Here is a 25,470-nt window from a genome sequence, read left to right as displayed (position 1 = left end):
ACATTTATTTTAGTTTTGTCCCTTAGAAACAGCAAATATTTGAATTTGAGTGTTTTCTTCTTTTTCATCTAAAAACCATAATCTATGTTTATTAAAGGCAAATTATTATTTATATGTATTTTAATACACCCCTTATTTTCCCCATAACTTTTCTTGTTTCTGTCTTTTGCACTGTGGACTACGGCTGCGTTTTCTCTACTTTTGTCAATTAGAAGTTATCTAAAGTGTTTTTAAAACTCAAAATATGTTTGAAATCATGTTCTTCAATTATCAATATCAAGAACGCAAGAGAATCTCTTGACTCTCCCATGTAAATAAGAAAATTATTATGTTTCCCCTAATTTTCTCCCACATGTATTTATAAAACATGGCTTTTTAAGACATGGATTATTTTTATTTTGTATATTCTCTTTGGGCATAGTTTTACATTTGCATTATTTTTGTATTTATGTTTACATCAAGAATTCTGACTTGTATCTATGTGTCGCTGGTATCAGTGTCTAACATCAATCCTTTTATGGCCTATTTTGTCCTTTCATTGAGTTTGTTGCTAATGTATGTCCTGCTCCAAAGCACATTTTTAAAGATGGATGGGTGATATCATTTTTGTATTTTGATTTTATGAGAATTTCTTCATTTTATATAACTTTTTCATACATTCTTATTTTCCTATTTCCTCTCTACCTTAGAAAAAGAGAGGGAAGCTGGAAGTGACTTCCGCATCATGATAACAGAAGTCATTTCTCTTTGTTCTCCCCTTTGATTAACAATATTTGGACATCCATAACTGAATAAAGGGACTCTGCATTACACGAGAACACCCAGGAGGTTTCTATCCACCTGTGTGTTCAAAGTGGGCAGATAGGACCCCAGCAGGGGCTGTGGATCCAAGAGAATCCAGGAGCCTGCTCCACTTCCACTCCCCCTGGAGAATTAAAAAGGGAACCTGGAGAGTACAAAACTGGGCGGATATCCATGGGCAAGGGAGAATTCGAGGAAGTCCAGTGTGCCTGAAGGGAGAATCTGGTGAGCCACTGGAGTAGGACAGGGAGGAGCTGGGATGCAGAGAAAAGGGTGGCCCTCCCCTCCCAGGGGTACTGAGAGTGGCTGGGCTTCTGGCAGTGGCTACCTTGGGTAGAAGAGGTAGAGAGAGGCAACATCTCCCCCAGAGGAGTTCAAAAGCCAAAGTGGTGACTCCCTAGATGTCACAGTTGTGTAGTGACCTGTGTCTCTCCAGCAGCGTGCAGAATTGTAAGAAGGGACCTCATTGATTGGAAGGGAAGGAAGAGGAAAGAAAAGGAAGCAAGTAAAAAATCTTAAAGGGCATTAAAGGAATGCATTCCGTGCCATCAGCTTTGGCCCTTCAGCGGGAAGTCTGCTCATGGACCCCTGGGACTGCTCCGCTGACAGATACCCTCACTGGACCCAAAGTCTCAGATGCTAAGCCCACACCTTCCGCAAATCTGCTGCCAGCTCCTGGAACACACTCCCAAGCGCGTGAGAGGCAGCGTCACAAAGAGAGACCACAGCTTGAGCTATAGCGCCACCTTCTGGAATACAAAAGAAAGGTCTCTAATAGCCAACCTGTTGATGTAAGGACCACACACACAACTTTAATTAAGGACGGGTAGCCTACTTCAAACACAAAAGCAGAAGTGTACATCTTCAAACACTGAAAAAAAAATCAAGGAAATACGACATCATAAAAAGAAAATAATTCTCTAGCAACCAAATTCGAAGACATGGAATTCTACAACGTAACAAATAAAGAAATCAAACTAGCTGTTATGAAAAAAATTCAATTAGCTACAACAAAATTCAGAAAGACCATTCAATGATCCCAGTAATAAAATTAATAAACGGAAGTAGTTATTTAACGAAGATTAAAAGTATAAAAAGATACAAACAGAAATTTGGGAACTGAAGAATTCAATAAAATGAGAAGAATGCACTAGAAAACATTGGTAACAGGGCAGACCAGATGGAAGAAAGACTAAGTGACTTGGAGGACAGGAATATAGAATTAATGGAAGAGGAAAGTGAACTAAGATTTTTTTTTTTATTTAAAGTAAATAAACCCTACAAGAGCTATTAGATTAGATCAGAAAGGCAAATGTAAGAATTGGTGTAACTGAAGGAGAAGAGCAGCTGGAGAGCAGAGAGACTATTTAAAGAAATAATAGCTGAGAACTTCCCAAACCCAAGCAAGAACTTGGACATATACCTCTGCAAAGCTAATAGAACACCCTATGAGCTCAAGGCAAGAGACCTTCTACAGGACACATTGTGATGAAACCATCAAATATCAGTAATAATGAATCTTAGATCCAGCAGGGACGGGGGGGCATGTAAAGTAGCCTACAAAAGAATCCCAACTAAGCTACAAGCAGATTTCTCAACAGAAACTCTACAGCCAATAGAGAGTAGAACAACATATTCAAAGTGTTGAAAACTAAAAATTGCTAGCCAAGAATACTTTATCTGGCAAAGGCATGAAGGAGAAATAAAGGCTTTCCCAGACAAACAAAAGCTAAGGGAGTTCACCATTGCTGGGCCTGCTTTGCAGAAAATGCTGAAAGGAGGTCTTCAAGCTGTATCAAGCTGTAACAAAAATACAGTAATCAGTGACATGAAAACATATGAAGGTAAATAACAGTCTGGTAAAAATGAGAAATAGCCATAATTAGAAAACTGAAATTCTGTATTAAATGGTGCGTTAACCACCTAACTGTAGTGTAAACATTAAAGGAAAAGAGCATTAGAAATAACTGTAGTTGCTATGATTTGTTAATGAATGTCCAGCATAAAAAGAATTACGATGTCAAAAATATAAAAGGGGAGGAGTAAAAGGGTGGGGCCTTTATAGGCAAATGAAGGGAAGTTGCTATCAGCATAAAATAGGCTGTTTTATCTATGAGATGTTTTATGTGAAGCTTCATGATAACCACAAAACAGAAATATACAGTAAATTCATGAAATACAAAGAAAGGGGGAGATAGAGCATACCACTATGGAAAACCACCAATTTACAAAGGTAGGCAGAAACAGAGGGACAAAGAAACAACAAAATACAAAGCAACCAGAAGGCAATCAAGAAGATGACAATAGTAAATCCTTACTTACTATTTCAGCTTGAAAGACACACCTAGACTCAAATTAAAGGGACATGAGGAGATATCCCAGGCAAGTAGAAACTAAAAGAAAGTGGGAGTAACCATACTTATATCAGGCAAAATAGATTTTGAGCCAAAAATAGGCAACAAAAGACAATGAAGGTCGTTATATAATGACTAAAGGGTCCATATATCAAGAAGGTATAATAAGTGTGTGTGTGTATGCACCCAACATCAGACAACCTAAACATATTATGCCAATACTAACAGGTCTAAAGGGAGAAATAAGTAACAATACAATACTAGGGGGCTTCAATACCTCATTATCAGCAACAGACAGACAAATGAACACGGAAACATGGGACTTGAACCATACTTTAGAGCCAATGGACTTTAGACATACAGAATATTCCGTCCAATAGCAGAATATATATTCTTCTCAAGTTCATACAGAACATTCTCCAGAAAAAAGCATATCATAGGCTACAAAATAAGTCTTAGCAAATTTAAGATCGAAATTATATCAACCATCTCTTTTGATCATTATGTTATAAAACCAGAAATCAACAAGAAGAAAGCTGGAAAGGGGCACCTGGGGGCCTCAGTTGGTCAAATGTCTGCCTTCGGCTCAGGTCATGATCTCAGAGTCCTGAGATCCAGCCCGCTTCTCCCCCTCCTCCCTGCTTGTGCTTCCTCCTGCTATCTCTCAAATAAATACATAAAATCTTAAAGAAAAGAAAAGAAAAGAAAAGAAAAGAAAAAAGAAAAGCAAGTGGGGAAGTCTACAAGCATGTGGAATCTGAACAATACACTTTGGAAAACCAATGGGTCAAAGAAGAAATAAAAAGGGAAATAAAAATTATCTCAAAACAAATGAAAATGGAAACCTATCAAATCCTATGGGGTGCTGCAAAAACAGCTCTGAGAGGAAGATTTATAGTGATAAATGCCTGTATTAGGCAATTAGATTCAAACAACCTAACTTTATGCCTCAAGGAACTGAAGAAAAAAAACAAAACAAAAAAACCCTAGGCCCAAAGTTAGCAAAAGGAAAGAAATGAAGATTGGAGCAGAAATTTTAAAAAATAGAGACCAGAAAAAAAAAAAAAAAACAATAGAAAGGATCAACCAAACCAAGTGCTGGTTTTTCAAAAAGAAAAATATTTTGACAAACCTTTAGCTAGACTAAGAAAAAAAGAAGATACAAAAAAAAAAAGAAAGAAATGAAAGGAGATATACAACTGATACTATAAAAATACATAATATCATGAGACAACTATGAACATCATGTGTCAAAAAATTTGATAATCCAGAAGTAACGGATACATTCCTGGAGACACACAACCTACCAAATCACAAAGAAATAGAAAATCTGAATAGACCAATAATGAGTACAGCGATCACATCAGTAATCAAAAACCTCCCAACATAGAAAACCCCAGTACCAGACGGCTTCACTGCCAGAATAAAGAAGAATTAACGTCAACCCTGCTCAAGTTAAAAAAAAAAAAAATTGAAGAGGAGGAAGCAGATCCAAACTTATTCTACGAGGCCAGAATTACCCTGGTAGCAAAACTAGATAAGGGCACGATAAGAAAAAAATGGACCAATATCCCTGATGAATATAGATGCAAAAATTCTCAAAATATTAGCAAACCAAATTCAAGGACACATTAAAAAGACTATAAACCATTACCATGTGGGATTTATCCTTAGGATGCAAAGATGGTTCAACATACATAAACCAAAAATATATATCACATTAATAGAATGAAAGATAAGAAAAATCACATGATCTTCTCAATAGATGCAGAAAAAGAATGGCAAAATACAACACCCTTGTATGATAAAAACTCTCAACAGATTGAGTATAAAAGGAACACACCTCAACATAATAAAGGCCGTATACAGAAAACCCACAGCTAACGTGAAAAATTGAAAGCTTTTCCTCTAAGATCAGGAGTAAGACAGTGATGTCTACTCTCACCACTCTTATGCAATATAGTACAGAAAGTCCTAGCTAGAGAAATTAGGTAAGACAAAGAAATAAGAGGCATCCAAATCAAAGGAAAAAGTAACACTATTATTTGCAGATATGATTTTGTGTATAGAAAAACCCAGAGACTCAACCAAAAAACTGCTGAAACTAATCAATGAATTAAGTAAATTTGCAGGCTATAAAATCAATATGCAGAAGTCAGTTGCATTTCTATTTGCTAATAATGAAACGTCAGAAAAAGAAATAAAGATAACTATCCCATTCACAATAGCATCAAAAATAAAATACCTAGGAGTTAATTTAACTGAGAAAGTAAATGACCTGTACAATGAGAAGTACAAGACCTTGCTGAAAGAAACTGAAGCAGAGACAAACAAATGGAGAGACAGCCTGTGTTCATGGATCAGAAGAATATTGTTAGGATGTCCATACTACCCAAAGCCGTCTATGGATTCAGTGTAATCCTCATCAAAATGCCACTGACATTCTTCACAGAGATAGAAAAAAAATTCTAAAATTTGTATGGAACCACAAAAGACCCTGAATAATCAAAGCAATCCTGAGAAAGAAGAACAAGGTGGGAGGTACCATAGCCCCTGATTTCAAACTACCCTAAAAAGCTATAGTAAAAGAACACAAAACAGGATACTGGCATAAAAATGGATACAAAGACCAACTGAACAGAGTAGAGAACCCAGAATTACCCATCCCCTATATACTGGACTAATATTCAACAAGGGAGCCAAGAATACCCAGTGAGGAAAAGATAGTCTCTTCAACAAATGGTGTTGTGAAAACTGGATAAACACAGTCAGAACAATGAAAGTGAACCCCTTATCCCACACCACTCACAAAAATTAACTCACGATGAATCAAAGATTCAAACATAACACCTGAAACCATAAAACTCCTAGAAGAAAATACAAGGAAGAAGCTCCTGGATATATATCTTAGCAATGATTTTTTTGATAGGACACCAAAAGCACAAACACACAAAGCAGAAGTCAAAGAGGACTACGTCCAACTTAAAATATTTTGCATAGCAAAAGAAACAATTAACAAATGAAAAGTCAACCTATAGAATGGGAGAAAATTTTTGTAAACCATATATTGGTTAAGGGGTTAATATCCGACATATAAAAATAATTCATATAACTCAATAAGAAAAATATTGGATTAAAATGGGCAGAGAAACTAAATAGACACTCTTCCAAAGGAGACATCCAAAGAGCCAAGAGGTACATGAAAAGATGCTCAATATCACTCATCATCAGGGAAATGTAAATCAAAGTCACAAGGACCTGTCATCTTGCACCTACTAGAAGACATTATTATCAAGAAGACAGGAGATACGGGGTGCCAGTTAGGCATCAGAGTCTTGATTTTGGTTCAGGTCTTGATCTCAGGGTTGTGAAATCGAGCCCTGTGTTGGGCTCCACACTCAGCAGGTGCCCCTCCCCCCCCACATGCATGCTCTCTCTCACTCTCTAAAATAAATAAATCTTTAAAAAAAAAAAAAAGATAAGAGCTAAGTGTTGGCAAGGACGTGGAGAAAAGGGAACTCTTGTCACTGTTGTTTGGAATGTAAATTGGTTCGGCCACTATGGAAAACAAAATGGTAGTTTCTAAAAAAAATCAAAAATAAATCTACCATATGATCCACGAATTCCAAAAGTAATTTAAATATATACCCAAAGGAAATGAAAACAGAATACTGAAGACCTACATACTCCATAATTATTACAGCATTATTCACAAAAGCCAAGATATGGAAACAACCTAAGTGCCCATAGACGTGTGTGTGTGTATACATATATATGTGTATACACATACACACACACACACAATGGAATGTTATCCAGCCATGAGAAGGAAGGACATTCTGACATTTTTGATAATGTGGATGGACATAGAGCACATTATGCTAAGTTAGAAAAGTCAGAAAGACAAGAACTGGTATGTGGAATCTAAGAAAGCCAAACTTGTAAAAACAGAGCAAAATGGTGGTTACCAGGGGATGGGTGGCAAGGGTGGACAGATGTTTAAGGGTGTAAACTTGAAATTAGTAAATAAGTCCTAAAGATTTAATGCACAGTATAGTGAATATAGACAATACTATGTTGTAATCATAAAACTTGAGAAGAGACTAGAACAGAATTATTCCAACCACTGAAGAGAAATTATAAAAATGCTGGAGGTTTTAATTATCATTACAAGAGCAATCAAATTACAATATATAAATGTATTAACATGCTGTACACCTTAAATTTAAATATGTCAGATTATTTTGATAAAAAATATTTTTAAAAAAGAAAACAGATCATGATTTTTTCCAATGGTGCATAAACACTGAATCCTTAGAGTCTAACACTAATGTTGTAAAGTATAAAACCAGTGTCATTTCATTTGTTGTTTTTTAAAATATTTTATTTTTTAAATTTTTTAAAAGTTTATTTTTTTAGTACTCTCTACACACCTCATGGGGCTCAAACTCATGACCCTGACACCAACAGTCACACTCTCTTTCAGTTAAGCCAACCAAGCACCTCAGTTTCATTTCATTTGTAATAAAACTGGTTTGCTTCTATTTTGCTTTCCCTCCCCCACATCCAGACATTTAAACAGAGCGCTTTCTTTCTCTGAAATTCCAAAACAATTCATCAGGCTATGTCTAGGGGTTTTTCTTCACAATTTTGCTTGCTATTTGGTGTCACTTATTTACGATGGTCTTTCTTAGGCCAGTAAATCTTTATGCTCTCCTATATTTGATTTTTATTACTCATTTTTTTCTGATCAGGAATTTTTTCAAATCTTGAAAGAATTTTTTGAACAGCTATAAATCATACATTATTTAACTTTGTGCAACAAGGTTTTTCTTAAATTTACCTGCACAGAAGTCCTTTTTTCATATTTCTTATCACATTTGTTCTTGTATATATATTATCTTTATAGAATTTTTTCTATGTTTCATTAAAACCTAAAGCAGGTGTTATAAAATTTACTTTTGTGTTTTAAACAATTTTTGGAAGTCTGATTTTTTTTCCTACAACCTCCCAAAAAAATGTTCTCATTCTTTAGATTGTAGAATCTCTCCCTAAGTCCAGTGTTCCTTTACCTGATTCCTTGTGTTTGTGAGGAGAGCTCTTTCCAGCTGGAGCATCTTCCACAGAAACAGCATGAGAACATTCTCCTTGAGACCCAGACTCGGCGCTGTGGTCAATGTGCCCCACCTCTCAACTACTTGCTGATGTCTGGCATTCATTCTGTCAGTGTTAGCATGCTGAATTAACTGCAGGCTTCCGGAGCACGTTAGGTCATCCTCAAGCCAATGAAGTACTCCGCTTGCCCTCTCTCCTGGACGTGTTCACCGGCAGTGGGCATCCTGAAAATCCACAGTATAATGCTTGGGAGGACAGACTCTAGAGCCCCGCTGCTTCTGTCCAAATCCTGACTCTACCTCTTGGAGTTTTGCATGTGGGTACCTGCTTTGGAGGATGCCTTTTGAAGCTATGGAGGAAGAAGCATTTTGCAGGCTTTTCCTAGTTTTCTCATTTCTAAAACAAAGATCTAGTTTTCCCTCATAGGGTTGTCGTAAGGCTACAATGAGTTACTACACGTAAAGCACTTGGAACAATGCCTGGCCCACAGTTACTCTTACAGAGCATGTTTGCCACTTTTAAGGAACTTTAGCTTTCAAATGGATTGTGGAGAGACTAGCAGGCTCCACATTTACACAGATCTATGCACTATCAGTTAGGAACCGACACCACCAGAGCAAAGCAAAATAGCTAGAGATACTCACCTAGTGAGAAATTCTCCCTAACTGTTGACAGTCCACTGCATCCCGAGGAAGCCGCCTGCACTGAACTACTTCATCTTGTATGTGCTACTGCTGACACTGCGCTGGAATCATTCTGTCAATCTTACGGTGTCTATTCATGTCCATTAAAATCCTCATGTGGAAAATGTGTCTTTAATGATGGAAGGATTCTCCTTATCTGGCTAGCAATGCACAAGGAAGACAAGACAGCTGTGTTTTTGGAATTAGACACGTAAAAGGATAAGGCAGAAGAGGCAAATAATGTGGGAGATGGAGAGACGAAGGGCAGTGGGCTGAACAACACAACAGACTTAAAATTATTGTTAGAGAGAAAGACACCCATGATGTTTCCAAAAGCCACAACAAAGAGCCAGTGGGTTGGGAGAGGATGAAAGTGCTGATGAGGCAACCACCCCACACAGCACTTGTTACGTGGCAGACCATCTGGAGGTTTGGAGTGACACCAGATGGAATCAACAGTGAATGCAGAGAAAGGGGCTGTGCCCTGTGCATGTAGAAAAGAGTCTGTAAGGGAATAAAATTCAGAGAGGGGGATAGATTCACAGTGGGCTAAAATTATTTGGCCACAAACACAGCCCACCCCATTGTGCTCATCTTCTATGATTATACGGTAAAAATTCAAGGGTGATGCTGCACTGACCACTTGCAAAACAGCCTTTTGTTTCTTTGCCAGATCTTCTTCCCTCCGTGGTCCTTAATTATCAACAGTCCTTTTTTTTTTTGTTTCCAACTTAAGCATCAGACATTTTAAGAGACCTAAACAAACTACTTGAAAAAAATAGCATCTGACCCATGTTTACTGAAGAAAAACTTTGTACTTTCTTCATGTTCCTCCACTTTACCCAGATCAAGTAGGGGACAAAGTATTTTCTGGTGATTTTGTTTGAAATCACTTCAATAATTGGCACATTTCGGGTGGAAACTCATTTTCATGTTAATCATCTGAATAATTGTCTCAATCCACGTCCCTTTAAAAATCCACAGTCTCCTTCTTGATTCAATAAAGGACCTTGCTCTTAACATGAGTAGGCACGGTTTGACAGAATTGGGTGCAATTCTCACTGTGTCCTCAAGATGGCAGGCAGGGATCTGGACTGAGTTTTAAGAGCTCTAGGGAAGACGTCCCCTCTGCCCCCATTCAGGCCTGCTAGGATTGAATCCATCAACAAGCCTCTTTCCATTTTATCCCTAACTTTACTGAGGTAGATCTGAAACATTAAGAGTTGTATGAATTGAAGGTATGCAACGTGACGATTTGATACATATGTACATTGTGAAATAACTACCCCCATCGAGTTAACACACATCACCTCACACGGTTGCCTTTCTTTTTGTGGTACGAAACACTCAGATCTTCTCTTAGAAAATTCCAAGTATATGATACATTATTGTTAACGATTGTTACTATGCTCCACATTGGACCCCCAGAATTTTTCATTTTCTAACTGAAAGTCTCTACCCTTTGATTAACATCCCATTTCTCCCACGCCCCAGTCCCCAGCAACCACCATTCTACTCTCTGCTTCTAGGAGTTCAACTTTTCAATAAATCTTTTGAATGTATAGTTTGGGCCAAGGATTATGCTAGATTTGGTTGGGCAATACCACTCAGTTTTTAAAATTTGCCGTTATTTACCATATGGTTTAGAAAAACACGGGGTATTTTATTTCATGGAGAAAAGGCAAGAATTTTGGACAGCACACTACTCTAAATGGTGCACAGGAGGCTGTAACTAAACAGTTGGGGAAAAGTGGTATATAAAGCAATAATAAGATAGAAGACTGTCTAGCAATTTTTAAAAATCCTACTGGGATTACCACAAAAAAAAATCTGAAGATTGACTCCAAAAACCCAACCCTTTTCTAAAAGTCTTTCCTTTGGAATTTAATTTGCTTACAATAATAAAATTGTAAAATATTTTTCCCCAGGAAACTGCGTTAACCTTACCATTTGAGTAGCATTGGAATTATCAATGCTGAGAAATAAACCTTCACTGTATTACAAAAGCCAATAAAGAGAGCTACATTTTCAAATAAAGGGAATTTGAAAGGTCAAGTGATGCCAGGGAAAATTTTCCCTTTCCAGATCTTTAAATTTAAATAGAATACATTTTCTTATACCACACTGATGCCAGGCAAAATTGGAGTCACTGAAAAGTGATGATTTTAGAATTTCTACATTTTCACAAATCTTCTTAGGGTCTCATAACATTTAACATGACAAAGTATTGAAAGTAAAGTCATAAAAAGTAAATTTTAAATTAGTACCCAATATTAGAAATGACTAAAATAACATGAATGCAAAATGCCAGATGGTATCAAGAATTCAATCTTGGAACAGGAAAAAAGGGCACTAGTGGAAAAACTGTTGATATCTGAACAAAGTCTGTAGTTTAGTTAATAGCATAATATCAAGGCTAATTTCTTGGTTTTGACAATCGAACCAAGGTTTTGTGACAAGGTTTGTGACAAGGTTTTGTGACACCCTGGGAAGCAGGGTGAAGGTATACAGGAAAGCTCCATATTTGCACCTTTCCTATAAATCTAAAATTATCCCAAAATAAAAAGTTAAAAACATATTAGTACTCGATCTATTCAGCAAGTGCACTAAGCACCTACCATGTATCAGGTAATATTCCAGATGCTGGAGACACAAACCCTGCCTATGCTGTTCATAGCCTAGGGGAGAGATATTAAGTATAATTTTTTAACAAAAATTTTGTGAAAGGTATTTTTTGATATCTGCTATTATTGCTTTTATTTGGAAAAATTAAAAATCATGGAGAAATTATTATGAGTGAAAGAAAAAAAAAAGATGGTACGGTCAGAAGCATTAAAGGGAGAAGTCAAACAGAAACAAAAAGGAGTAAGGACCGAAGCAAAGAGCAATTAGGTAAATGAAGTACACAATCTAGGTGGTAATGGACATCTTCTCTACCATTGTTTACTTGTATACTTTGCCTGATTAAAATAGGCATTTTAAAAATAACTGCAAGACAAATATGACCTAAATGGTACAATTCCCATGGATAATTTCATGTACTATCTTGCTTTATAGCCTATCATTTTGGCTTGTGAGTGGTGCTTATTTTACTCTATTCTCCCAATAACATGCTTTGTAGATAGTGAGAGAGAGAATAGAGAGAAGAAAAAAAGCACAGGCAAAAAAAAGTTGTGAAAAAGATGGAGAAAATAGAACCTGAGGTGGGGAAATAGAAAAAGGAAAGACATCTCATCTCATCTAAAAAATCATTCCTCAACTACATTCGGTAGGACCCTGGTAGAAGCCGAGCCAACCCTACTCCTGGGTTGGCTGTCACTGTTCTTTATCAATGGGTGGCTCAGATAATAAACTTTACACAGAAAGGATTTAATAGCTTTCTGAGAAGTTGGTCTCTCAAATTCCAAGAAAGTTACATTTTTATCTTCCTTTCACGAGATAAGAATCATTTGCTCAACACCAAAACACAAACAATCGAATTAAAAAATGGGCAGATGAATAGATGTTTTTCCAAAGAAGACATCCAGATGGCCAACAGACACATGAAAAGATGCTCACCGTCACTCATCATCAGGGAAATGCAAATCAAAACCACAATGAGACATCACTTTCTACCTGTCAGAATGGCTAAAATCAAAAACACAATAAAACAACAAGTGTTGGCAAGGATTTAGAGAAAAAGGAACCCTCATGTACTGTTGGTAGAAATGCTAATTGGTGCAGCCACCATGGAAAACAATATGGAGGTTCTCCAAAATATTAACAGATTCACTACATGATCAAGTAATCTCACTACTGACTATTTACCTAAAGAAAACGAAAACACTATTTTGAAAGGATATACGCACCCCTGTGTTTATTGCAGCATTATTTACGATAGCCAAATTACGGAGACAACCCAAGTATCCATCTATAGATGAATGGATAAAGAAGATGTGGTATTTATATACAATGGAGTACTATTCAGTCATTAAAAAAAAAGAACAAAATCTTGCCATTTGCAAGATGGATGGATCTAGGGAGTATAACACTAAGTGAAAGAAGTCAGGGAAAGACAAATACCCCATATGTGATTTGAGGTATTTCACTCATGATTGATTTCACTCATATGTGGAATTTTAGAAACAAAACAAATAAAAAAAAGACCAACAAGAAAACACTTTTTTTTTTTAAAGAAAGCACTCTTAAATATAGAGAACAAACTGGTGGTTACCAGAGAGGAGGTGAGTAGGGATGGATGAAACAAGTGAAAGGATTAAGAGTACACTTTTGATAAGCACTGAGTAGTATACAGAGTTGAATCACTGTCTTGTACAACTGAAACTAATAAAAGATTGCATGTTAATAATACTGGAATTAAAATAAAAATTAAGAAAACAGCCAAATCTCAGGGTTCAGTATTTGTACCGACTTCATCATGATAAATAGAAATAGTGTTATCAAATAGTCATATAGAGTTGAAGACCTTAAACTGAAATATGGCGGTTAACATGTCACCTCTTGTCTCATCAAGAGTCTGTGATGAGTGGAGGACACAGACCAGTCCATGGATCAGCTCATGATGCAGAAATGGTTTTATTAGGACTCAATTTATTCAACATCATTGACCACATACCAGGTAAGAATCAGGACCAAAATATTTTTCAGATTTCTGTCACAGGAGTTCACCAGTACCCTTGGCCAATGAGAATAGAACTGCCTTGTATTGTCACCTCTGATTTCTAGAAGCCATAAGTACTACATACAGGGCTGCTTGGACTATGTGATCTCGATGTTTCCTTCCCATTCATCACGCTTGTGTGCTTTTTATATGCCTACCTGTGAAAACACTCTGTGCTCGGCTCCTTTAAGAAGTCATTAGCAGTGTCAGTGGAGGAAAGAGGACAGTGGGGACAAGGTAGGGGAAATCAGTGAGTGTAAGAAGCCATTTCATCAAAAAGAGGGCTTCTCTTGTTAAAATGTATATTTAGAATTATCAAATTCAAAAATATCTGAGAAGTAGGTATGATTTATAAAGCTAGACAGCACACTAAATTGACTCATTTTTACTCATATATTCACATGTATTAAGAAATGAATAGAAAAATATCGCCACGAGTACAAATGTGTATTTCATTTTCATACTTTCCTATTTTGCTATAGCAGTACAGACCAGTAGCCTTCATTTACACTAAAATCTCAATCATAACTTAGATCAGAGTGGATTAAATTTACGTGGGAATAACAAAATCAACTTTTCTTGAGAATTTACTATGCCCCAGGCACTTTTCTAAGTGCCTTAAGTGTATGGTATCCTCATAATATCCCCATGTGCCAAGTATTATACTTATCACATGTCTTTTACAGATGAGCAAAGTGAAACAGAAAAATCTAACTTGCCAAGACTCACATCTAGGCAGCAGCAGTATCAGGATTTGAACTCAGGCATTCTGTGTTCAGAGCTTCACTCCTAGCCTCCACATAACCCAGCTTCAAAGATGCCATCAGGGGTAGGATTTTATGCTTAGGGGTTTGGTACTGGCTCTGTAGGACCATCATGGACAACAAACTGAAAATAGCCTTAGTGTCCCAACTCAGGTGGGAGAGGCCAGTACAAAGTTGAAAGGGGTTGTTTGGAGAAGGTGCAATGAATTTTTGTTTATTTGGCAGATAAATAGCATAGGATAAAGAACAAGTTGAAGTTTAGAGCCAATGACACTCTGTTTTATGTTGTAGTAGGAAATGGCAGGTACCAAAAAGGAAAATATCTGGATTATTCTCTGCCCAGGTAAAATTCAAAACTATGATTATGCCATCAAGATATGCCAGGGGAAACCCTCTTGGATCATTTAGAGACGACACCAGTCACTCATTTGCTCACCCACGTGAGTTAATAGAGAGATACAAATACTCTAATGGAACTTGGTGTCTTTTTAATACTGCTTAATACTGCTTGCTGAATTTTTTAAAGGTATTTAATATTTTTTGTAACTAATTTTCTTAGCATTGTCTTTTAGAATTGAAAATTCTATGGAAGTTACTGGTAAAGAGTTTAAAAAGTAGATTTTACAAGAAAGCCTGGCATATAAAAATATTAACAATGTGACAGCTTCGTTGAGCACACTCCTTCCTAACTTGCCCCTCTGGCTCCCTCCCTCCCAAGGGGATGCATAAAGGTCTTTATGAAAGTCCTCAACCTCCAGACCACAGTTTGAAAACCACCAACTATTACTGAGTGGAAAACTAATGGGCAATATCCTTGAATTCTGCAGGTGGTACAGAATACATTCTGAGGATCAAGAAAGAAGTTGTGTTTTGGAGACTCTGACATTTAGCCAGTAAAGTCCATTTTAAAGAAGGTCTCCAAGGAAATGGTAGCGTTAAGGAAAGGAGTAACCTAGGACCTTTCCTAAAATTCAGAAATGCCCAAGCATATACAATATGCCAAACACAAGTCCATTTGATTTCGGGTTGGAGGAGTGTCTTTAAGTCATTCTAAGGAAAGAGGGAGCCAAGAGAGAAGATTCTATGAAGTTTATTAACACATACAGGGAAGGGACAGGGCAGAAGGATGGATGACATGGTCAGAAACAGAATGACAATTTGAGAAAAATGGTTCCAGATAATTATAAGGACAAAGAGGGGCTACTGAACTTAATCTGAAGGTGAGCGTTTCAAAGTGAGAGGATTGAGGAATGATGCTTGACTTCTGGGTCACCATCATAGAGTTGAAGAGGCCAGGGAGTATACTGAAGGGAATAAATCAAATCTGATGGTGAGCTGAGAGCTCACATCTTAAGTTCAAAAGGTTTTCAGTAAGTGAGGGCAGGATGAGCATGATAGGGAAGGCACTCGGACACAGGTGGTGGTGGTGTTGATGGTGATTGAGGACCCTCCCAGTATCTGTCAAATTTCATCTTGTTACAGACTTGCTCTGGCTGGTAAGAAAGGTTTTTAGGTCCTATTCCTTTCACCCCAAAACTTCACCATTTCTTCCATTTCTTCCAGCTTAATTTATCATTCATTAAGTTAGTGGGTCTCAGCCAGTTTTTTCAATGAAAGGGAATAGGATAAAAAGTTAAATGTATTTCATACAGTGAGGGTATTGAGTTTTTTGTTTTAAGTACATATGTTTATGTATTTATTATATGTATATGAATGTGTGTTGTGTTCTAAATCACAATATAAAATATTTTTCTTACTCTTGGGTCATCTTCAGGAAAATTTTGGAAGTCACTAGATTAGGTAACCTGGTAATGGTGACAGTTTGGGGAAACGGGCAGTCTTGTACTCTTCCACAGAGAATGTGAAATGGTACAACCATTTTAGAGGCCAATCTAGTAATAATTATGCACCCAAAGCATCAAAAATGTTCTGATCTTTTGAACTTTTAATTCTGCGACTCAAAATTTAGCCTAAAGAAGTATTTGATCAAGTACTCAGGCATGTGTATTTCTCACAGCATTATTAATAATAGTGAACACCTAGAAACAACTAAAGAGTCAAGTAAGACAGTAATGCTTTAAATAAAATTTGTGGCAGGTATACAACATACACCAAAGGGTGCTAGTTGTTCTAATATGGAAAAATATTCATAGTAAGATTATAATACAAATGATGTGTCCATAGAAAAAATTATGAAAAGATTTGTACACAAAAAATTATAAAATCAGTAACTGTGGGAAGTGGGGAAGCATTATGGATGAATTTCATCTTTTCCCTTTCTCTATCACTTCAAACATTCTTTTCCAAGATGAATACAGGGTTTTATTTTTAAAACATTGATAATTATTTCAATCCTGTCCAATCTGAGACACTGTGACTTCCAGGGCCTATACCCAGAGATGGACCTCCAGTGTTCAATCCACACAATTTCTTACAAGAGTATTTTGAGTCCTATATAGTACAGCCTACAATTTGAAGTGGAAAATAGGAGTTACATAGAAAGCAGACAAGAATTGATCCAACTGCAGTAGGAGAGGCTTTTCAAGAATACAAGGTTAGACAGATAAAGGGTAATCAATAGGCTATCAGGCCTTAGATGTAGAATTTGCAACATGCACTTAATCTTTGTAAGATACTGAGTCCTTTCACGGGAAGGCATGGGAGGTTTTCCCTGTCAGTACACCCTGATGTCCACTTGGTCTAACTTTGAACTCTCTCTATGCAAACTAATTCTGAAGGGCAGAAGATCCATTTTGCAACTTGAGAATGGCAGTATGTGGAATTAAAAGAGAAAGTGATGCAGGAGAGTTTTTCATTGACCTCTTCTCACAAAACATCGGCTATTCGTTTCCAGCTACTCTAACAAGTACTTAGGTTTTTATGACATACTAAAGAATACCACATGTATGCATCTATAAATGTCAGTTTGAGTCCTAGGAGTAATGTTCTATGTGATGCCCCATTTTGTAAAGGACAAGATCTTTAATGATTCTTTCCTTGCAGTGTTCCAAGCATTATGTTTGGAAAGCACCATGCCTTAATGAAATAAGACCTTAATATGCTCAGAGGGAAATACAAATGGACTCTACTTAGTAACTTAGTAAAGATAAGACCACAAATACTCTTGCCTTGATTAAGCCTTAGTTTAGGGCTTGGCAAACTTGCTGTAAAGAGTCAGATAATAATTATTTTAGGCTTTGCAAGACAAATGGTCTCTGTTACAACAGAGACTACAGACAATATATAAACAAATGGGTGTGGTTGTATTCCAATAAAACTTTATTTTCAAAAACAGATAACAGGCCCAATTTTGCCTACAGGCCATAGTTTACCAATCTCTAACTTTGACAATATCAAGTAAACTTGACTGAAGCACAAATTAATCCAAGTTCAGAAAATACCAAAGAAATACTTAAGTAACTAATCAACAGGGATTTGATCATTTAAATATCCTATTCAAATAGTAATTGATTTTTATATAAAATCTAGCAGAATATTTAATCAATCATTTTATACTAGATTTAATTATTGTTTTTCCAGGAAGATTTCCTATTTTACAAAATCCAACAATGTAGAGATGCAGATCAGGTTTCCTCTTTAGATGCTTATATATTTCTAATTTTAAAGTTAATAAATGTGTAAATTATTATAACCCTGATGGGATCTGCGTTTTAAGTCCATGCTTGAATGCACAAGTACATAACCTTCCTCTCTATAATTGGAATTGACTAGCTCTACAGCCTCATTTCTGCTGGTGGAAAACAAGCCAATTTTAGATCAATTCTCAGTCCAGCCCAAATACTCAGACAGTTCAGGTCTATGGCTATAGTCTTGTTATAGTCAGTCTTGTTATAACTCCCTCACATGCTTTTGGGTTTTCCCTTTCACCCAGTTCTTGAGTTGACTCTATTGTCCTAAACCAGGGAGATTCTAGTGTTGGCTGGTGAGTCTCTGTCCCATTTCTTTGCTCCACAGGTGAACACTGACCTTAGCATTCTGTGTAAAGGACTCCAGTTCTTCCCTTCTCTCTGGCTTTTGGGGTCTATTGAAATTCCAAGTTTCCCGATGATCTATGGGGTAAACTATGTATCCTCGCGTTGCATCCTACTACTAGTCATGGTCACCTGGCAACACGCCTGGGAACATTTCCTCTTACCAATTTTTATTGCCAGTCAGGCCCAGGGAAACTCCAGTCTCCTTCAAATTCTCTGAAGCACTGAAAAACTCAGCTTGGGGATGAAGGACAGGGCAGTCTCTGAATTCTGAGGCTCCAATACATTGTTTCCATTTTCGACTCCCCAACTCACATGAACTCAGTGGTGTGGGGAGAATAGGAGCTGCTGTACTCTAAGATCTCAAACCAGAAGCATGTTACAGCCCACTCTCTGAGCCTTGAATCCTATGGCACTGGGTGGGGGAGGGTGTGCTTGAGGGAGGTGGGGCAGGACATCACATCCCCACAAAGTCCTACCTTTATTTCCACCTGTCATTCTTTAGATCTAGTAGGAAGGACCCTTAGTTTTTGCACACAAGCTTAAGATTTTGAGGTCCTTTATTTTTAAATTGGTCTTTGGCAACTCTCCCTTGGTATATGAGGTGAACGATGAGGTGGTTCGTCAGCAAAACCAAATCTGGCCCCAGGAATGGAGGCCAAGATCTCCTTTATGGAGATTTTCATCTCAGGGCACCTGGGGGACTCAGTTAAGTATCTGCCTTTGGCTCAGGTCATGATCCCAGGGTCCTGGGATCAAGCCCGGCTTCGGACTCCCTGCTGGGCCAGGAGTCTGCTTCTCTGTCTCCCTCTGACCCTCCCCTCAGCTCATGCTCTCTCTCTCTCTCTCTCTCTCTCTCAAATGAATAAATGAAAAGTATTTAAAAAAAAAAATATTTCCATCTCTCATCAGCAACCCAGAGCCCATGGGTGAAAGCTGGTGGGAACAGGTCTCTTAGCTGGAACAAAGAAGTAGGAAAGAACCCATGAAAATGTTTTCTTTAGGATTCTTATTGTTACAGCAGGAGTTGTCGTAAGTTGTTTTCAGAAGGAGGCAGGGATGTCACACAGACATAGGGACTTGTGATTGGAGAATAAGGTGCTTGGGAAGAGAGGAAATGACAGAAAATTAGTCCTGAGAGTCAACCTGCGGCAGTGCTGGAGAGAATTTAGTATGCTAGTATGTGGACAGTGGCTCAGTGGTCAGAGACCCAGGTGAGAATCCTCAGTTCTCTTCATTTGTTGTCCGGATAATCCTTCTGCTCTGAAGTCCAACCACTCCACGGGTACAATGGATCCTTATAATCCCAGCTCTTTGAAGATTTTGCTCCAAATGTTTCTCTCTCCCCTGCATCATCCTGTTAGTGTCCATGGGGTCATTCTTACCAGCTCACGTACATGCTGTAAGTATGCGTTACATTGCAGCAAAATTTCTTCCAAGATTTGGTCTCTACTCACTGTCCCCATTTCCCCACTTCCAATTCTTAGGAAGGAACTGGCTATGTTTTAATGCATTCTAAGTTAGCATCTATCCCAATCATCCATAGAAACCTCACTTTTCAATATTAACAATGGACACATTCTCAAACCTCACCTCTTACACCTCTTGGCAGTATTTGGTGCAGCTGAGGATGCTCTCCTTTCTGAAACACCTTCTTCAGTTGGCCTCCAGAATAGTATATTCTTTAAATATGCCTATCTCACTGGCCTATCCTTCTCAGCCTTCTTTGCTGGATCCTCTCCTCAGCTCTCTTCTTTAACGTCCTTTACCCTAATGAGCTTCCTCAGTGCTCTTGCTTTAAATTACTTCAATATCATTTTTAATTTGATGATTCCTGAATCTTTATTTCTTTTCCTGACATCTGCCTTAAGATCCAGAAAGCCTACTCCACATCTCTACTCAGATATGTAATAGGCATCTCAAATTTAATTGCCCTAAATAAAACTCGAAATCCTCCTTCAGTCTAAAGATAAAAAACCACCACCAACAAATGTTGAGCTCTAGTTAATAGTTTGATTTTCACAGTGATAGGCATTAGCAATTCTGAAACTATTTTGTGTATATTCCAGGATTGAGCAAATGGGTCAACATATTGAGAATAATAGGAGCCAATCTGCTCACTGTTGAAAAAGAAATTACAGATGGAGAAGTCTAGACTGGAACTGAAAGTATTAGTATGAATGCATGGTGTTTGATACAGATCAATAGATGATAGACAGATATGTAAACAAATAAAGATACACACATAGTCACAGCTCCTTCCTGCCGAGGAGACTTAGCAGCATCGACCCTCTGGGAGCAATGACCACACCTAGCATATTCTTTCCTCACAAAAAGAAATCAAGAGTTTCTTGGAAACCATTAAGCAGGGAAAGTAGAAGATAAGCCTGGAACATCTTCCTATGCTAGAAAGTAAGGAATTGTTCGAAGAATAATGAGGGCACATCAAAGGGACACAAGAATCAGCACGGAGAGACTAACTGGCTAAATCTTGGAAAATGTGAGCATTAAAATAATCAGTGATAGTATATATAATAATCCTTTGAATAGAACAAAAATCCGTGATTCCACACTAATATAAATAAATAAATGAAGAAAGTAAAGCTTTACCTTCCAGTGGAATGACAACTAATAAATGTATAAGCAAGAATAGAATCGAGGGAGTGGGGAATCACCATTTTTCACCGTCTATGTAACACTTGATGTAGGAAAGAATCATCGATGGATGATAAAACTAGCAGTTGAGTGATGAGAAACACAGTATTTTACATACTTATCTGAGCATCTTCCCACATATTATTAATAACAAAGGGAAATATAGAAACTGTACAGTTGAAAGAGCTAGTGACCACTACCTTAACATGGTAATCAAAGTTAATATCACTAATAATAAGACAATGCCCCATTAAACATCTGATATGACTCACTGAGGACATAACATTTGTAGTATTCCTGCTGACAGAGCTTGTTAACCCGATCGCAAGGAAACCACAGATACCCAGATCAAAGGACATGCTAGAGATCACCTTGCCTATCTGCTTAGAAAAATCAAGTTCTGGAAAGACAAAAATGACTGTAGAAATGTCCTAGATTTAAGGGGACTAAAAATATAGGAAAACAAAGTAATGTGTAATACTGACTTGAATAGTGGGCTGGGGAGAGGGGAAAAAAGAAAGACATTGGAAGATTGATGAAATTGGAATATAGAAATATAAATTAGATAAAGAATAATATTCAATTTTAAATATCCAGATTTGTATCATTTTACTGTATTTATGTAAATGAATATACTCTGAAATATTTTGGGAATAAAAGGGCACTTTTCAACTTATTTTTTTTAATGCTTCAGAAAGAGAGGAAGGGAATGGAATAATAAGGCAAGAGGTTGAATGAAAGTAAGTGGTGAATCTGAATATGGAGAAGATAGCTCTCTGTACTATTTTCACAACTTTTCTGTAAGATTGAAATTAAAATTAACCAAAATGTTTATATTGTTTTTAGAAGAATCAGGAGTGACAAACTGGTCATATTTAATGTTAGGAGCTAATAACAAGAGCAAGAGACAGAAGTCTGGGTGTGCTAAGAAGGAGCTTCAGAGTTTTAAATCCGATGAAAGAAGTATTTTCTGAGGGTGATAGAGTCTAAATCATGACCTCACTAGTGAATGATGGCTAGGAAAAGAGAAAAACCAATATCCTGGCACTGCGAAAGGATGGAAAAGGCCCTTCATCGATACAATGTTTAAAGTCCACAAAGATGACAACAGTGATTCAGTTGTAGACAAAGGCTTTTCTAAGTGTTGAGGTTATCGAATAAGATGAAATGAGTGGACAATAACAATGAAGTCGGGGAGAAGGTGGCAATACATGGATAACACTGTGGTTCAAAGAAAGGACCAAGAAGGATTAGTGGGGAAGCAGTGAGGAAGGAGCAGAAAATGGGAACTGAATGTGTACAGACATTTCTAGGATCAAGGAGAAGGAGAGGTGGGGGAGGGGTGAAGCCTCTATTTGAAAGGTTGGCCAGAAAAGCAGTATCATCAGGCAAAACCATGTTTTACTTAAAGATTAAAAAAAAAGAAGAAGAACACATTCCAGGGAATTGTCAAAATTGTACGGTCATCTCTTCAACAAATGGTGCTGAGAAAACTTGATATCCACATTCAGAAAAATAAAATGGACCCTTACCTTACGTCATATACAAAAAAAATCAACTCAAAAATGGACCAAAGACCTAAGTAAGAATTGAAACTATAAAATTCTTAGAAGAAAACATAGAGGAAATCTTCATGATGTATTGAAGAAAATGTTGCAAAATCCAACAACACTCAAAGCAGAAGGAACAAAGGGAAAAATAGATAAATTGGACTTCAACAAAATTGGAAAAATTTATGCAAATAACAAGAAAGCAAAGTCAAACCACAGAATGGGAGAAAATATTTGTAAATCATACCTGATAAGGGTCTGATATCTACAATATAGAAAGGGCTCTTACAATGCTCCAAATTGACAATATAAATGGTCAAAGGACTTGAATAGACATTCTCCAAAGAAGCTATACAAATGACCAACAAGCACATGAAAAGATGCTCAACATCATTAATCGTTAGGGAAATGCAAATCTAAACAGGGGATACGATACTACTTCATAGCCACGAGGGTGGCCATAATAAAAAAAAAATTGAAAAGAACTGTTGGTGAGGATGAGAAGAAACTGGACCCCTCCTACCCTGCTAGTAGAAATGTGAAATGGTACAGCCACTGTGGAAAACCATTCGGTGGTTCCTCAATTAGCTAAACATAGAATTACTGTATGAGCCCATAATGTCACTTCTAGAGGCAGGTGTGCCTGTGCGAGAGAAAGAGAGCACACGCGCGTGCGCGCGAAGCACAAGAGCATGCAAAAGAAAATTTGAATACAAATATTCATAACAGCTCTATTCACAATAACCATAAGGTAGGAATGATCCAGATGCCCATAATGGATGAGTGGGTGAACAAAATACGGTAAATCCATCGGTGCAATATCATCTCACTACAGGAAGGAACGAAGTACTGACACATGCTACAACATGCAGGAACCTTGAAAACATGATGCAGGGTGAAAGGGGCCAGACACATAAGGCTACTTTTTATAGGAGTCCATGTAGGGAATGGGGAGTGACTATTTAATGGGTATTGGTTTCCGTTTGCAATGATGAAACAGTTTTGGAACTAGATAGAGATGACGGTTGCACAACAAAGGAACGTACTTAATGCACTGAACTTTACACTTAAAAATGGTTAAAACAGTAAGTTTTATGTTGTATATATTGTAGTTCAATAAAAAAAATACAGGGTGTCAAGGAACACAGAAGGAGGTAGAGAGGTGGGAAATTCCACTGGGTGTCTGCAGATGGAGAACAAGAAAATGGGAAGAGTTGCACAAAATCACCAGAAAGGGAACCTGAAACCAAACTTTGAAAAGCTTTGAACATCATTTTAAAGAGTTTGTACATTACTCTAGAAACATTAAAGAGCCACTCAAGAGTTTAAAGCAACAGGGAAGATTGATCTGACAGTTCTAAAGTTTCTGTACCACTCTCTTGAATGGGGGTCCTGTAAGATATCAAAACAGCTATGAGAAGTTCTCTTATGGACAGTTTCATTAATAAACTTGATTAAATTGCCTCCTCTTTTTCCCCAGGAAGCCAGGGTTCAAAAGTCTTCTCCTAGAAGACTCTTTTTCCCTAACCTCCTTCTTAAACTGTAAGCTAAAAGTAGCCAGACTGATAGCCTCCCTAAAAAGGTTTAATTTTTTTTATTTGAATATAGTTGACACAAAACATTACATTAGTTTCAGGTGTACAACACAGTGATTCAACTTCTCCATATACTATGCTACGCTCACCACAAGAATTGCTACCATTCATCACCATAGTAAACTATTACAATACCACTGACTATATTCCCTCTGCTGTGTCTTTTATTCCTGTGACTTATTCATTGCTACCTGGAAACTTATTATCTCCCACTTTCCTTCACCCATTTTGCCCATCCCCTCACTTTTTCCCCCCTCTCCCCTCTGGCCACCCTTTGCTCTCTGTATTTATAGATCTGATCCTGCAAGGATTTAATTAGGATACTTTTTTTTCTTTTTTTTTTTTTGCTAATGCTTCCCTAAACAATTAGTGGACTGAAGGCCTAAGTTATTTTAACAAAAATATCTCCCCTGCTCCCCGGCAGCCCCGAAGCTTCCTCCTAGATGTGGGATGATCCTTTGTGCGTAAGCATGAAAGCCAGGGCTGCTAACATTTCATGGCAGAAAGTCAAGGCTGCCGCCTGCGAGTCTGGCATGTAAGGCATATAGATCTATCTTTAATCAAAACCACAGACCGTTGGCATTTGGGGCACTCCAAGAATGCAGGCCGGAATTCTCTATGATCCAACCCTGGCTCAAAGTTCCTATGAACACCTGATAGAACGATTTGGTAAGATCCATTGTTAACTGTTTACTAGATAGTTAACCACCGCTATGTTTGAGTTAGGAGAGTTAATAAATCTCATACGGAGAGGTCTTATTAACTATAGTTCCCCATTTGTTTGCCTCTTTTGGATTTGAATATTATAGCTTCAGACTTAAATACTCAACTGAATAATTTTAATTTTTAAAAGTCAACCACACATTGTGAGTTATCCATAGTCATTTTATCCCTCTAGACTCATCCCCTACTTTTCCCCCCAGAGCCCCAACTTCTGCCTATTTAGCTTATTGACAGTGTACCTTCAGATGTGTCATCTGCTGAGCACACAAAGATGGATAAGACATGGTTACTGCCTTCAAGGTACTCTATTAGCCCAACAACAACAACGAAACAGATATTGGGCTCTTGCAGGAGCAAGGGATTTTCCAGGTGTCTCTCTCCACTATTGTTTTAGGAGGTCACAGTTCTGTGCCAAACACCTTAGGAGCTTTACAAAATCAGAGACACCTCCTCATTCCAGGCAGGACCTTGCTTTGCATTTTTAAAATCACAGTGAGATGAAAATTTAGGACAATTAGGCAAGAAAAAGGGTTTTACTGTCCCTTTATGCCTGACAAAATGGGCTACCAAGAAATACC

The 25,470-nt window shown here is 37.5% G+C and overlaps 1 long non-coding RNA gene across 5 annotated transcripts in view; it reads right to left on the bottom strand.

Annotated features, from left to right (window-relative positions):
• The window catches only part of LOC117803789, a 146,466-nt gene extending 137,353 nt beyond the window's left edge, over positions 1 to 9,113 (bottom strand). Inside the window, exon 1 of one of the 5 annotated variants that reach the window (XR_004627879.1) lies at positions 8,228 to 9,113. This is a non-coding gene — a long non-coding RNA (uncharacterized LOC117803789). The remainder of the gene's footprint in view (positions 1 to 8,227) is intronic. The other 4 variants (XR_004627877.1, XR_004627878.1, XR_004627876.1 and 1 more) reach the window with 4 other exon arrangements.
• Positions 9,114 to 25,470: the final 16,357 nt, after the last annotated feature.

The sequence above is a fragment of the Ailuropoda melanoleuca genome, chromosome 9 (assembly GCF_002007445.2).
Source record: "Ailuropoda melanoleuca isolate Jingjing chromosome 9, ASM200744v2, whole genome shotgun sequence".
Lineage (NCBI taxonomy): Eukaryota > Metazoa > Chordata > Mammalia > Carnivora > Ursidae > Ailuropoda > Ailuropoda melanoleuca.
This window is presented reverse-complemented; position numbering and strand designations above follow the sequence as displayed.